Source organism: Oryctolagus cuniculus, chromosome 4, assembly GCF_964237555.1.
Source record: "Oryctolagus cuniculus chromosome 4, mOryCun1.1, whole genome shotgun sequence".
Classification (NCBI taxonomy): Eukaryota; Metazoa; Chordata; class Mammalia; order Lagomorpha; family Leporidae; genus Oryctolagus; species Oryctolagus cuniculus.
In genome coordinates this window covers 30,657,735-30,672,165 of record NC_091435.1, presented here as the reverse complement: position 1 = coordinate 30,672,165, position 14,431 = coordinate 30,657,735, and the positions used below count along the sequence as shown (strand labels likewise).

The 14,431-nt window shown below is 37.2% G+C and overlaps 1 long non-coding RNA gene across 16 annotated transcripts in view; it reads left to right on the top strand.

Moving 5' to 3' along the window:
• The window catches only part of LOC103350594 (uncharacterized), a 663,701-nt gene that overhangs the window by 287,185 nt on the left and 362,085 nt on the right, over positions 1-14,431 (top strand). For 12 of the 16 annotated variants that reach the window (XR_007924754.2, XR_011387766.1, XR_011387768.1 and 9 more), the window contains one exon: positions 10,913-10,961. The exons of the other annotated variants lie outside the window; for them this stretch is intronic. This is a non-coding gene — a long non-coding RNA (uncharacterized lncRNA). The remainder of the gene's footprint in view (positions 1-10,912; positions 10,962-14,431) is intronic. 16 annotated transcript variants of the gene reach the window in all.

Sequence of the window (14,431 nt, the reverse complement as noted above, 5' to 3'; positions counted from 1 at the left end):
TGAGTATTTCATATCATTTAATTTTAGGCATTTTATTACAGGTATGAACCTTTGATATCTTGGATGAGATAACCAGAAGGCAAACAAAAATGGAAAAATCTATGAATAAAGAAATTGAAAAACATTAACTTTTTTATGAGAGAGAGAGAGTGAGAGAGAGAGTGCTTCGATCTGTTGCTTCACTCCTCAAATACCTGCAATAGTCAAGGCTGGATCAGGTTGAAGTCAGGACTCATTCCATGTCTCCATTGTGGATGGTGGGGGCCCACATAATTGAGCCATCATTTTCCTGTGTCCCCAAGTGTACAATAGTAGGAAGCTGGATAGGAAGCACAGCTGGACCTCCAACTCAGAGACCACAATATGGGATGTCGATTGCCTAAGCAGCATCTCAAAACTGCTGAGCCTAATGTCTTCCTTGAAATACACAAGTTTGACAGAAAAGCCACTGAATTCCCAACTGATCTTTTATGTACTAAAGTACTAAGGATTATGTTGTAGGTAAAATCTCTAACAATGGTTGGATTATAAGCAAATATATGACTAAATTTTAAAAAATGGCTTACAGTCATGAACAGATTCTTTCTTGATCATATTTCTTAGAGGAATGAGTTCTATGGTGGCCTATTTTGAATGGTCTCTGAGGTTCACTTTGTGACAATAATTAGGAATATTTGTAATACGGTTTTAATGTATCTTGCCAGACATAGGCACCCCAGACACTATGGACTTAGTTTATATATGACCCACAAATTATTTAATTTAGTAATTGTCTATTAACTAGAGAACAAAAACATGACCATTGCATGCTCTTTACTCTGTAGAGCTCACAGTCATATCTGAGAAGAAAGCAGCTTAAATGTGCTACTATCATGAGAGAAAGGCATCTGAATGTAACTCTGTCCACTTTAAGTCAAATGATCCATGCCATGAAGTCCAAAGATTCTTCAAGTTGAATCCCAGAATCTTATATATTCTCTGGAGTTAACTTTCATCACATAATACATGTTGGGGTATCCCTGAAAACACCATATTCATAAATGCAATTATGAATGCTAGACCTAAGGTGGCAAGGATATGATCCTTAATACAGTCATTAAGAGTAAGTGAGAGGCAGGTGTTTGGTTCAGCTGATGGACACTGCCTGGGATGCGTGCATCCTATAGGAGAGTGCCTGCTATGATTCCAGGTGTCTCCACTTTTCCACCTTCACCCTTAGAGGTAATGGAAATGAGTCAAGTATTTGGGTCCCTGCCACCTCTGTGGGATGATCAGACTGGGATCCAGAATCCTGGTTTTGGCCTGGTCCCATCCCTCACTGGCTCTTGTTGGTATTTGGGGAAGGAAACCAGTGGATGACAGGTCTCTGTCTCTGTCTCTCTACCTTTCAATACAGAAAAGTAACTGAATAATTTTTGAAAAGAGTAATGGAAAATAAATTATATGAACTAGCTGTGCTTTCTATTTGTAAGTACAAAGAAGTATTACACATAAAGTTCATTCTCAAATCATACGGCACCATTGTCGTAAGATAAATATAATTAACTAAACCTCAGGCATTCAGCTTAGATGATAATTGGTGCATGTAGGAAGTATGTGTTTGACTGCAGATTGGGTAAGTCTTTTGTAGTTGTAAAAGCATCATTTGAACACACTATTATGAGGATACTTTAAAAAGTTCATGGAGGGGGCACCTGGTCATCCAAGCCACTAAAGTGCCTACATCCCACTTTGATGTACCTAGTTTACTTCTAGGCTCTGACTCCTGACTCCAGTTTCCCATCCAATGCAGACCCTGGGAGGCAGTGGTAATGGCTCAAATAATTGGGTTATTGGCAACAACTTGGGAGACCTGGATTGCATTCACAGCATCTGGCTCCTACTTCTTGCCTCAACTGAAAAATGGCCGTTGCAAACCTTTGTGGATTGAACCAGTGGATGACATCTCTAAATAAACAAACAAACATGCAAAATCAACTTGAGATGTGCAATTTGGGACATGCTCAAGCTGACTTACCTCAAACGGTAGAGTTAGAAACATACCAGGGGATTCCAATTCAATCCCATCAAGGTGGCATGTACCAATGCCATCTCACTAGTCCCAGTGATCAAATTCTGTTCACAATTGATCATAATGATAGGACTAAGAACCAAAGGGATCACATAAACAAGACTAGTGTCTGCAAATACTAGCTGATAGAATCAAAAAGGGAGAGAACGATCCAACATGGGAAGTGAGATACACAGCAGACCCATAGAATAGCAGATGTCCTAAACAGCACTCTGGACTCAGAATCAGCCCTTAAGGCATGCGGATCTGGCTGAAAAGCCCATGAGAGTATTTCAGGCATGGAAAGCCAAGACACTCTGGGGGAAAAAAAACACCCCTAAATGAAAGATCTCCTGAGTGAGATCCCAGTGGAAAGAACGGGTCATCAAAGAAGGAGGTACCTTTCTCTGAAGGGAGGAGAGAACTTCCACTTTGACCATGGCCTTGTCTAAAAATTATCAGAGTTGGTGAACTCAAGGGGCTTCCATAGCCTTGGCAGCTCATGACAAGAGCCTAGGGTGATTTCTGATGCCATAAACAAGAGTGTCAATTTGTTAAGTCAACAACAAGAGTCACTGTGCACTTACTCCTCATGTAGGATCTTTGTCCTTAGTGTGCTGTACATTGAGATTTAATGCTATAACTAGTACTCAAACAGTATTTTTCACTTTATGTTTCTGTATGGGAGCAAACTGTTGAAATCTTTACTTAATGTATGCTAAACTGATCTTCTGTATGTAAAGAGAATCGAAAATGAATCTTGATGTGAATGGAAGGGGAGAGGGAGTAAGAAAGGGGAGGGTTACGGATGGGAGGGACATTATGGGGGGGAAGCCATTGTAATCCGTAAGCTGTACTTTGGGAATTTATATTCATTAAATAAAAGTTAAAAAAATAAAAAAAGATAAAAAATTATTGGTGCAAAATGTTTTGAAATCCATGCTCAGTTTTATTATAATATGCATTTTCCATGAACATTGAGGATCCTTTGTATGCATGGATTACAAAATTCTTTGAACCAAAATAAACTTACTTTTTAATTTTATGAACCACAAACTTTTTGAAGCGCATGTATGTTATACTTCTGGAAATTCTAAAACCAATACAAAATTGTAAAAGACTTCATATTTCACTCTATCAATCATATTGGGAACATACAGAGAATTATAGCGCTGGACAATTAACTTCTGTGTGCTAGAAAACCTGGAACTCTTCTTTCTTTCAAAAAATGCTTCCTAAATTTGAATAGATTTTAATGCAAATGCAAAATCTTTAACCATAAAAGTTTTCTAAATGACCTATTTTGTGACAGGTATTAAATGAAAATATTTTTATTGTTCATAGATAATCTGAACTGGTAAGTGCATTTTCTTTCAATTTTAGATATAAAAATAATCCTTTAGTTTTTTTTAAAGAAACAGTCTCTCCTTTTGATCCCAAAATATTTTTTAAAATTTTTCATCTAAATATTTTAATTTGTTTCTTCAGAGCTGACGTGCTCTCTTGTAGGTATATCCTTCTCTTTGGAACATCTTTCCAAACTACCTTCCACACACAATCTCTTGTCTTTTGTTCTCTTTACATTTTTACTAAGGTAAAACAAAACAGATATGGCAATGGGAAAAATTCTTAAATATGTACATAACTTTCACAGTGGAAAGATGGTAACTGAGTGTGAAACTCAGCTCTGGATTTTTTTTAATGTTTTCTTTCAGAATCGTTTTAAACTTACAAAAGAAAAACTGGTGTAGTAATAAAGAGTTTCCACATACCTTCATGCCATCTCCCCTAACCTGAATTTTCATCCACATTTTTAAAAATGCATTGTCTTTACTTTAAAAAGTGCAAAATAAAAACAATCTTTCTCCCTTCTTATAGGTAGAGTGATTTTCCAAATCCTTCTTTTATCTGAGCCATGAGGCTGTGCATGTGTATAATGGTCTAAGTTCCAGATTGTTCTGCTTTTCAAAAAAAAAAAAAATGGTTGTTTATTATTGCTCATATAAAATCACTGAAACCAATTTCCCTTAATTAATGTGTCACAACCTGCATATTTTTGTTGGGCATCAAATCCATTCTTAGCTGTTGTGTGTCTGTGTGTGTATGCAGACCCCTTAATATTAACATGTGTTGAAATAAATATCTCTCAATACTTTGTTTTTACAGATGGATGCCACTTATTGTGCTTGTTATATTACTTAGTGTTCCTTTTTGTATTCTTTTTCTCTCAGAGAAATGATTGAAAACATCTTCATTTTTTACCATCAAATTGCTGCATTTTGCTTTAATTAAAAAGAGACTCATGGCTCTACCTATTTTTCAAGGGCTAGATCTATGAACCTAAACTGTATTTCTTACTAATTCATATTTATTATTATATACTTTACACTAATTATCATTTAATGTTAGGAATTATTTATGTTTATATTATATGCGTTATGTTTATATTATACAGAAATGTCATTTATAGCAATCTTTAATTTTACTAAATAACAGTAACATTTTTCTCTGATGCATTTTCTATTGCTACATGAGGAGGCATGGGTTACTTCAAAAAGTTCATGTGAAATAGGGTTAAATAATAAATCGATTTCAGTGCAGAAAATTTTTGAAAACCATGCATAGTTTTTTTGATAATATGCTTTCTCCATTAATCTTTTTGAAAATTCCTTGGGTACACACATGCACACACGTACATAGTTGAAGACACACATTTATATCAAGTTTTATATCAATTAAGCACCTATGTTCACATTGGAGGAACCTAGAGATGTTGATATTCAGGCATCTGGGGTGGAGTAAGATGTTCTGCATTTCTGAAAGATTCCAAGGAGTAATAATACATCTGGCCTGTGCATCACAGAATGTCAAGGAGTTTGGAGACTTGGGTTCAAATTTTGACTGTCCTGATTTTATCTTAACTTAGAGACCTAAACTTCTTGCTCCCTATTAAGAAAATGGGCAGAATATTATTTCTTTTGTCTACTCACAGATCTTTCCTGTACTTCAAATTAAATTCATTAGCATAGTTCTTTCCAACCAAAGAATATGAGGAGGCAATATCACCAGTTATTTCCTCTGATTCTTGTGTAGTATATTTCATATCAATAGCTATATTGGACGTTGTGCATTTAGGTTAAAATGCTTGACCCAGTTTTAAGGTCCCCTTCCAACAGCTCTTTATTCTCTTCCTGTTCATTCATTCATTTATTCATTCAACAGGCATTTTTGATATACCTACTGTGCCCAAGGCATTATGCCAGATGCTGCTGATACAGCTGATCCCTTCCATTTGCTTCTACTTTTCTTCATTATCTCAAGTCATTTTGTTAATTGACTTTACTGTATGCTCTGTAGCTTCCAGATCTTTTCCTTCATCCTTCAACGGAGTGTTGGAAGCACTGATCTGAAGGTTGCGTTGGTTCTTTTTGGATAAATTGTCTTTAATTCCACAAAGATCCACCAATTTCCACGAATGTCAGATTTTCTATAAAAAAGAATACAAATTTGGAAAAGACACAGAAGGCACTGCTTTATTTTTCAAATTATTTACATTTTGAATAGGAAATGGGGTATTTAGTAATTCTTCAAATAATTACATCACTTACCAGGATATGAGTGTTTTCATAAGAAAGAATTTAAAGAGGAAAAATCACAACAAATTTGAAACACTTGTGAAAGCCTTCTTGCAAGATGCCTAAATTGTGACAGAAATAGGTGAGAGGAAGAACATATATATGTGGGACAAATTGCTCCCTTCTTGGCTTTGGTTTATGTTGAGTGACCGGGACATCCTGCCCAGGGTGGGCACCAAGGTCTTACAATTATATGAGATGATGCTAGATCCTGCTATTGCAGTCGACCATGAAGGCTTGGATTTCAGCTATAGGAGTTTGTACATTACTTGGGAGTCTTTAGTGAGCCTTTGCAAGTTAATGTCACCATTGGCCTTCCTGCCATGCAGTCCAAGTCAATGTTTAATTCATATCTATGGAATATAAATGAAAATCAACTGTCAGAAGCACCATTCAGATAAAGTAGATTGGCAGCCTCCAAGTAACTGTATGCCAATATTCATCCAGGCAGAGGAACATAACGGACAAGATGCAATGGCCTGAGAAGACACCTGGATGCCAGGTCTCATCCCTAACTTGCCAGTCTTTTGCCTTGAAAAAGATCTTTCTCCAGGCCTTTCTCCTTATAAAGTCTGCCAAGGTATGGAAAAAGATAAATACGGTAATACAGTTCAACACACAAATTTTAAAGAGTAAAGGCCCATCCAAACATAAATGTTTCTCCTGGAAATTTCTCATGCCCCTTCTTCTCCCTCTTTGTGGTGAAGAATTGGAGACAGAATCCTTTCTGTCTCTTTTCCTTCTCCTTGAAATGAAACATCATATTTTCTCTCCATCACTTCAAGACTCAGGGCGTGCTTTGTGAACACATCAGGGTGTGCTATGTGAACACTGGGACAGGATGCCCCCGTCACTCAACATAAACCAATGCCAAGAAGGGAGTAATTTGGCTCACATATTTAGGTTCTTCCTCTCATCTATTTCTGTCACAATTTAGGCATCTTGCAAAAAGTGATTTATTTGACCAGGTCTTTTTAAAAACCCTAAAATCATCTGCCAAGTGGCTGCTTTTCTTCTTCACTGTAATGAAGTTATAGTCATGTGCAGACTGTACTGATTACATCATCCTCCTGACCCTGGATTAAACATCACCTCTTGATACCCACGGCTCCCGACCCTCAACTAGTCACTCACCACTCTCCTTTATTTGCTTTATGGCATTTTCCATTATCTAGGATTACCTTCTTTATTTGTTTGCATATTGTATGTCTCATTAGTCAATACAATTTTATTAGTTTATTATATGATGGACACTGCCACAGGAACTGGGAATATAGCCATGCACCCTTAAGGAGATAACAATAATAAATATTTATAGTATTAATTATCTACTGATGAGTATAAATGTCAGGTGATAAGAAGTGCTATAAGGAAAAACAAGCAAAGTGGAAGATTAGAGAATGAAGGTCATTTTTTGCTGTTTCACATCAGATGTTCAAGGTAGAATTTCCTGATTGGGTGCCATTTATTCAAAGGCCAGGCATATATGAAAGTACTTCAAAGATTTGGTGTAAAAATGGACTTCATTGCCAGATGGTTTGATTTAAAAATAAAAATGGGAGCAGGCATTTTGTCTAGCAGTTAACACTCTCACATCCAACATTACAGTGCTTGGGTCTGATACCTGGCTATCACTCCCGACTCCAGATTTCTGCCAATACAGATCTTAGTAGTCAACATTGATGATTCAAGTAATTGGGTTTCTCTCTTTCAAATAAAAAAATAAATATATAAATCTTAAAAATTAAACAATAAAAGCACTAGCTCTGTGTATTTCCCTTTCTCAACAGTTGCCAATATAGATAAACTGCATCTCTCTCCCCGATAGACAGTAATCACAAACAATCATTTTTAAATGAACAAAAATAAATAACAAGACAAAACAAATAGCAAAACCATATGAGTTACAGACCAATTTCTGCAAAGGTATGAATTTTTGTTAGCAACCAAGTGCAAAACCAAACAGTATATTCCAATAATCCAGGCGTAGTCCCTGCTCTCCATCCTTTCAGGCATGCCATTCTGCACTCTGTAGGAAAGGCGTGGTGTAGAGAAATGCGGTGTCATTAAGGGGCATTAAGGAGCAGTGAGCCTTCTTGTGGGTAAATGGGTAAAGGATTCTGCTTTTTTTTTTTTTTAAATAATGCTTTATTATTTATTTGAAAGACAGAATTAGAGAGAGAGGTAGAGACAGAGAGAGACAGGTCTTCCATTCCGCTGGTTCACTACCCAGATGGCCGCAACAGTCGGAGCTGCGCCAATCTGAAGCCAGGAGCCAGGAGCTTCTTCTAGGTCTTCCACGTGGGTGCAGGGGCCCAAGAACTTGGGCCATCTTCAACTGCTTTCCCAGGCCATAGCAGAGAGCTGGATAGGAAGTGGAGCAGCCGGGACACGAACTGGCACCCATATGGGATGCTGGCACTGTAGGCTGGGGCTTTAACCCACTGCACCACAGTGCTAGCCCCAAGGATTCTCCTTCTACCTTGAGGAGTAGTTAATAAATCAGAGTACAGGTCTAGGATGCCAGTTTAAATATGCCAGACCTTTACCCTGGGATTTTTACACTTTGTTCACACAATGAGGTAGCACTTACTCAGCGTTTCTAGTCAGTCACACACATCAGTCATCACTGTTCTAATCAATTAAAAAAAATTTTGTTACAATCTTTTGTAAATTACTCATATGAAATTTCAAAATGCAATGTGTGGAAAATTGAAGCATTTGTCATAGTTATCCTTAGAGTACAAACAATTGATTGGGAACTTGGGAGTTTTAATCAACCCAGAGAATGGAACCCTGAATAGAATTCTTCAAATTATAACCAACTGATTCTAAGGTAAATTATATACCGCAGACCCTACCTACTTGATCATTTTAAAGTAAATCAGAGACACTAACAGAATTAACATGGATTTTTATTTTCTCCTATTTGCTCTCTTATATGTTAGTAGGACAAAGCAATGAAACTATCCAGAAACTTACATTGTTGAATTTAACAAATTCAGATTTACCATGGTTTCTTAAATTTTTGATTAACATAAAAAGAACAGATTTCATGTTTCATAGGTATGTTTCTAAGAAGATAATCATACTTCTCTCCCTCCCTCCCTCAATCCCTCTCCTTCCTTCCTTTTTTCTCTTCAGTTTTTGCAAAAACATAATTTCAGTGCACTCTGTAACCACAGGCTTAATTCACCACTAACCATAATATTTAGCAAGTAGAAAAATAGAAAGACTACAGTTCCACAGGAATGTAAACAAGGGCTAAAGACAACAATCAAATCTCAAGCTGTCCATTTTGTTCATATAGATTTTTTCAATTCTGTATTAATTACTACGTATCAGAAAAATATGGTATTTGTCTTTTTTGAGTCTGGCTTATTTCACTAGGCATGATGGTTTCAGTTACATCCATTTTGTTGCAAAAGACTTGATATCTTTTTTCTTACATGGTTGAGTAGTATTCCATAGTGTATATATACCACATTTTCTTTGTCCATTCATCAGTTAATGGACAACAGGGTTGATTCTTTATCTCAGCTACTATGAATTAAGCTGCAATAAACAAATAACAAATCTGGGTTTAAGTAACTCTTTTATATGTTGATTTCATTTCACTTGGGTAAATTGCCAGGAGTGGGATGGTTGGGTCATAAGGTAGAACTATTTTCTACTTTCTAAGGAATCTCTATACTGTCTTCCATTATGGTTGTATTAGTTTACATTCCCACTAACAGTGCATTAAGTTACCTTTTTCCCCACATCCTCACCAGCATTTATTATTTTTGGATTTTTGGAGGAAAGTTTATAGTTAGTGCCTACATCAAAAAATTAGAAAGGCATCAAAATGATCTAACAACCTACCTTAAGAACAATCAAACACAAAATTAGTAGGGGGAAAGAAATAATTCAAATTAGAGGAGAAATAAGCAAAATAGAAGCTAAAAGAACAAATATCTTTGAAATTTTTTTTGAAAAAATAAACAAAATTGATACACTGATGTCCCAACTAACCAAAAAAAGGGTACATGACTTTTAATGATTTACTCTAGATTTTATTCTTAATAATTAAATAATTTACTTCACTACCCAGTGTATAGATAATCATAAGGTCTTGAAACAAATATGCAAAAAAATACATGTATCAATATAATTGTAATTAAACTATTTTATAGGGTTTTTAAACAAAAATTACATCAGTTTAAAATGAAAATCTTAAAACATCGGCTTGTTATTTTCAATTCTGGTTTCCTCTTTCTGCATATTCATGGTCTGGAGAGGAGGCTAGCAATAGCCTTCCTTAATGTTTTAGTTTCCAAAATTTTTGCCAACCCTGAGTGAATTAGGTCAGCACTGGAAAACATTCCTTCCACTGCCGACGTGAATATTCTGCTGTTTGAAAAACTTGAGTAGCTCATCAATCATTTCATTAATATTTGTAGCTTCTCACAGAGCTGGAATATGATTTGTGAAACCTCACCAGGAAGCATATGTTTTCCAAAATCCTCATCTCATTTCAAATTCCTTTAGTTACTGTTATGGACAAATAATTTCTGTATGGCTATGACAGAAAGTTAGAAATGAATGGTAAACAGAACATCTAAAATATGATTTATTTAAAATATTACTAGAAAAGTTGGAAAAGGTATTGAAGTATACTCTTAGAAATTAAACTTTTTATGATATGCTTCCAATTAGTATATAAAATAAAACTATTTAGAAAGTGTTTCACTAATAACTCTTTTGATTTAAAAATGTTTGTAAATTTACATAGTAAGCAAGCTGATTGATAACATCATTGTGCTCACCCACATGACAGTACTTTGTCTCAAAAATATTTGTGGTAGTATGTAAATGGAAACAGTGCAGTTTGACATCATGGGAGCTTTGCTGTGGCTGTACTTGGTTTACTGTTTTGTTAATTTCACTATGAATTTTGATGCTTAAAATTAACATGTTCTCAATCTGCGAAAACATTCCAACAACGAAGGCACTTTACTGGTGTTTGTGACATTGCACAGTATGTATTAGGGATCCAAGTGGATGACTGTTTCAATGATAGGGAAGGTAATTTTACCTGTTAAGACTTGAAGGTGAAATATTTAATCTTATTTTAATAAAGATGTTTGATTTTAAGAATAAATGTGAAACAAATACTTTGGATATATTTTATTTCCTAGAAATAGGTAATAGTGATTATGTCTTGATCTCTTTCTTTTCCTTTCAGATTATTGATTATTAAAATGGCATTGTCAGGAGATGACTCCAAAATAACAGTAAGTTTTGAAAGGCGTACAGTTTTAATATTGTACTATTGCACACCATACTCATTTGAAGATATTTTTACATTCTACTTTTTATGCTAGTGTAGGGACTAGAATATGAGTGGAACCCCTAGACCTTAAACTATTTGTATAAAGGCAATGATCTTTTACTCAACTTTGCTATTAAATAATTTTTGAATTTGCCAAATTGCAGCAAAGTCCTACTTTTGAGAGAAGTAAACAAAAGAAATTCTCTTCTTAATTTAATGTCCCTTTTTTCCTTAGAGTCTTTCCTTTTGGTTCAAATGTTTTTGTGATTTCAATGTTATTATAATAACATTAATATATTCTGTTTCTACTATGCTGAAAATTATATTTATGCAAGATTTAAACTTTGTCAGTCAGAAGATCTATTTTTAAACCAAATAAAACAAGTATGATAACTCTTTATTATTGCAATTAGATGACTCTTGCAAGTAATATATTTGTATCTATTATTTAAACATCATAGTTGTTTCAAACCATGATTATTTTTTTAATTTATGGAATATAGTCATACATATTTTTTAAAGATTTATTTATTTATTTGAAAGTCAGAGTAACACAGAGAAAAGAGAGGCAGAGAGAGAGAGAGAGTCTTCCATCCGATGGTTCACTCCCAAAATGGCCACAAAGGCCAGAGCTGTGCTGATCTGAAGCCAGGAGCCAGGAGCCTCCTCCAGGTCTCCCAGGTGGGTGCAGGGGCCAAGGACTTGAGCCATCCTCTACTGCTTTCCCAGGCCACAGCAGAGAATTGGATTGGAAGTGGAGCAGCTGGGTCTCAAACTGGCGCCCGCTGTGCCACAGCGCCGGCCCCCAAACCATGACTATTAATGTCTTTTATTACAATTTCTTTTTAGCCCCCATGCATTTTTTATAATTTTTTTTTGACAGGCATAGTTACACAGTGAGAGAGAGAGAGAGAGAGAGACAGAGAAAGGTCTTCCTTCCGTTGGTTCACCCCCCCAACTGGCCACTACGGCCGGCACGCTGCAAGGATCCGAAGCCAGGAGCCAGGTGCTTCTCCTGGTCTCCCATGCGGGTGCAGGGCCCAAGTACTGCACCTCCACTGCACTCCTGGGACACAGCAGAGAGCTGGACTGGAAGAGGGGCAACCAGGACAGAACTGGCACCCCAACCGGGCTAGAACCTGGAGTGCTGGCGCTGCAGGCGGAGGATTAGCCTAGTGAGCCGTGGGGCCGGCCTATAAAATTCTTTATTTTTTTAGATTTATTTATTTAAAAGACAGAGTTACAGAGAGGCAGAGGCAGAGAGAGAGAGAGAGAGACAGAGAGAGAGAAAGCAGGAGAGAATCTTCCATCCACTGGTTCACACCTAAGATGGCCACAACAGCCAGAGCTGGGCTGATCTGGAACCAAGAGCCAGGAGCTTCTTCTGGGTCTCCCACGTGGGTGCAGGGGCCCAAGTACTTGGGCCATCTTCCACTGCTTTCCCAGGCCATAGCAGAGAGCTGGATCGGAAGTGGAGCCGCCAGGACTCCAGCCAGTGCCCATTACAGGATGCCAGCACTGAAGGCAGCAGCTTTACCTGCTATGGCACAGCGTCAGCCCCCTCACCCCATACAGTTTTGTATACATTAGAGGTATTGCACTGTTGGAAATGGCTGCCCTTTTCCTCATTATTCATTAGAGTAATTTAATATGTCTAGTTTGATCAAATTATTAACCAGTACTTTAATAAAATGGGATTTTTAACAAAACAAATTTCCATTCTATACTGACATTAATATATATATGTGTGTGTGTGTGTTTGTGGGTGTGTGTGTGTGTATATATATATATATATAGAGAGAGAGAGGTTATAAAATTTCTTCCACAAAGACAAGTGACAGAATAGTACATTTAATGGTAGCCTCAGATAAGAGCAGATGTTTGGTGTAGAGGTTGAGATCCCACTCGGGACACCTGAGTCCCATATCTGAGCGCCTATTTCAACTCCCAGTTCTGCCCCTGATTCCAGCTTCCTGCTAACAGGTACTCGGATAGACAGCAGGTAATGGCTCCAATAGTTGGGAGACATGCGTCTGAGGTCTTGGCTCCCGGCTTCAGCCTGCTCTGGGCCTGTTGTTAGGGTGTTTGGAAGTGATTCTGTGAATGAGAGGGTTCTCTCTAATTGCCTCTCTCCTGTTCTCTCTTCCTTTCAAAATAAAATAAAGAAAATTGTTTTTAAAATAATAGCTTCAGAAATGAAACACAAAAACAATTTTAAATCAAAAACTAGGCAATTGAGATACAAATTAAATTGGTATATAATAATATGTCATTATACATTTTATAGATATGTAATTATATATTATATAGGGATATTTAAATAAATCACAAGTATATGTAAGTAAATTATATAAGTATATATCAATGGTTAAACATATGTAATTATGTACATACATAATTATAAAAGGAATACTGTGTAAAACTAGAAACAGATACACACTCATGTCAGGATAAAGGTTCTAATTATTTCCTCCTTCTCTCGTCGACCTCCTGGAGGTAGCCAATGTCAGAGTGTGGTCTGTGCGCCCGTATCTCATTCACAAGAGCTTCTCCTAGCTCTGAAACCATCTGTGTGCCTCTGTATGCCTCTTTTGTTGGGGAGGCAGGTTTGTTGTGGCTTATGTTGTTTGTTTTTATACACAATCAAAAGCATGGCTCTTTAGCTTGAATATCCCTTCATGTCTCTATATATCATTTTTCCTACTATAGCACAATAACTTTTAATTAAAGAAAAATATTAATAAGAATTATCTAGATAGTCTTTATATTTGTGGGGAGCAACTCGGACCTAGACTAAGTTACTGGAATTAAGACTTATTCTATGCATCTGCTCTCCCACAATATGGCGCTGAGAAGGGAGAAACAGCTTCTACACAGCTGCCTCCAGTTCAACCAATAAACTGTAGGACTTGCTTCTGATTGGAGGAGAGCAGCGTACTTGGCGTGTGGGTAGCAGAGTTGGGATTGGCGGAAGAGGACTATAAAGGAGGAGAGAGACAACATGCACGAGGAACATCTAAGAGGAACATCTGAGGGAACACCTGTGCAGCCCCTGAGAGAGCCGGCCGGGGTGTGCCGCTCTCCCGCAGAAGTGGGGAAAAGTGGCAGGGGGAACCACCCTTCCACGGAGGTGGAAGGGTCGGTAGCCAACCCGGGAAGAACCAGCAGCAAACCCGGGAAGGGCCGAGCAGACAAAAGAACAGCGCAGGGTCCTGTGTCGTTCCTCCACGAAGACGGGGAGCGACATAATGGTGCCGTGACTCGGATAGGAAACCTGGGAGGGAAGAAACAGGAAGAAGTGGGAAAATACCGGAGAGAGAGACTAGCGAAGAGCCTAGGGGAAAGCTGGACAGAAAAGGTGCCGGAAGAAGCTATTGAAAGCCTAGGCATAGACTTGGATACGGACTGTGGGAAAGAAGTTAGGATTTAAAG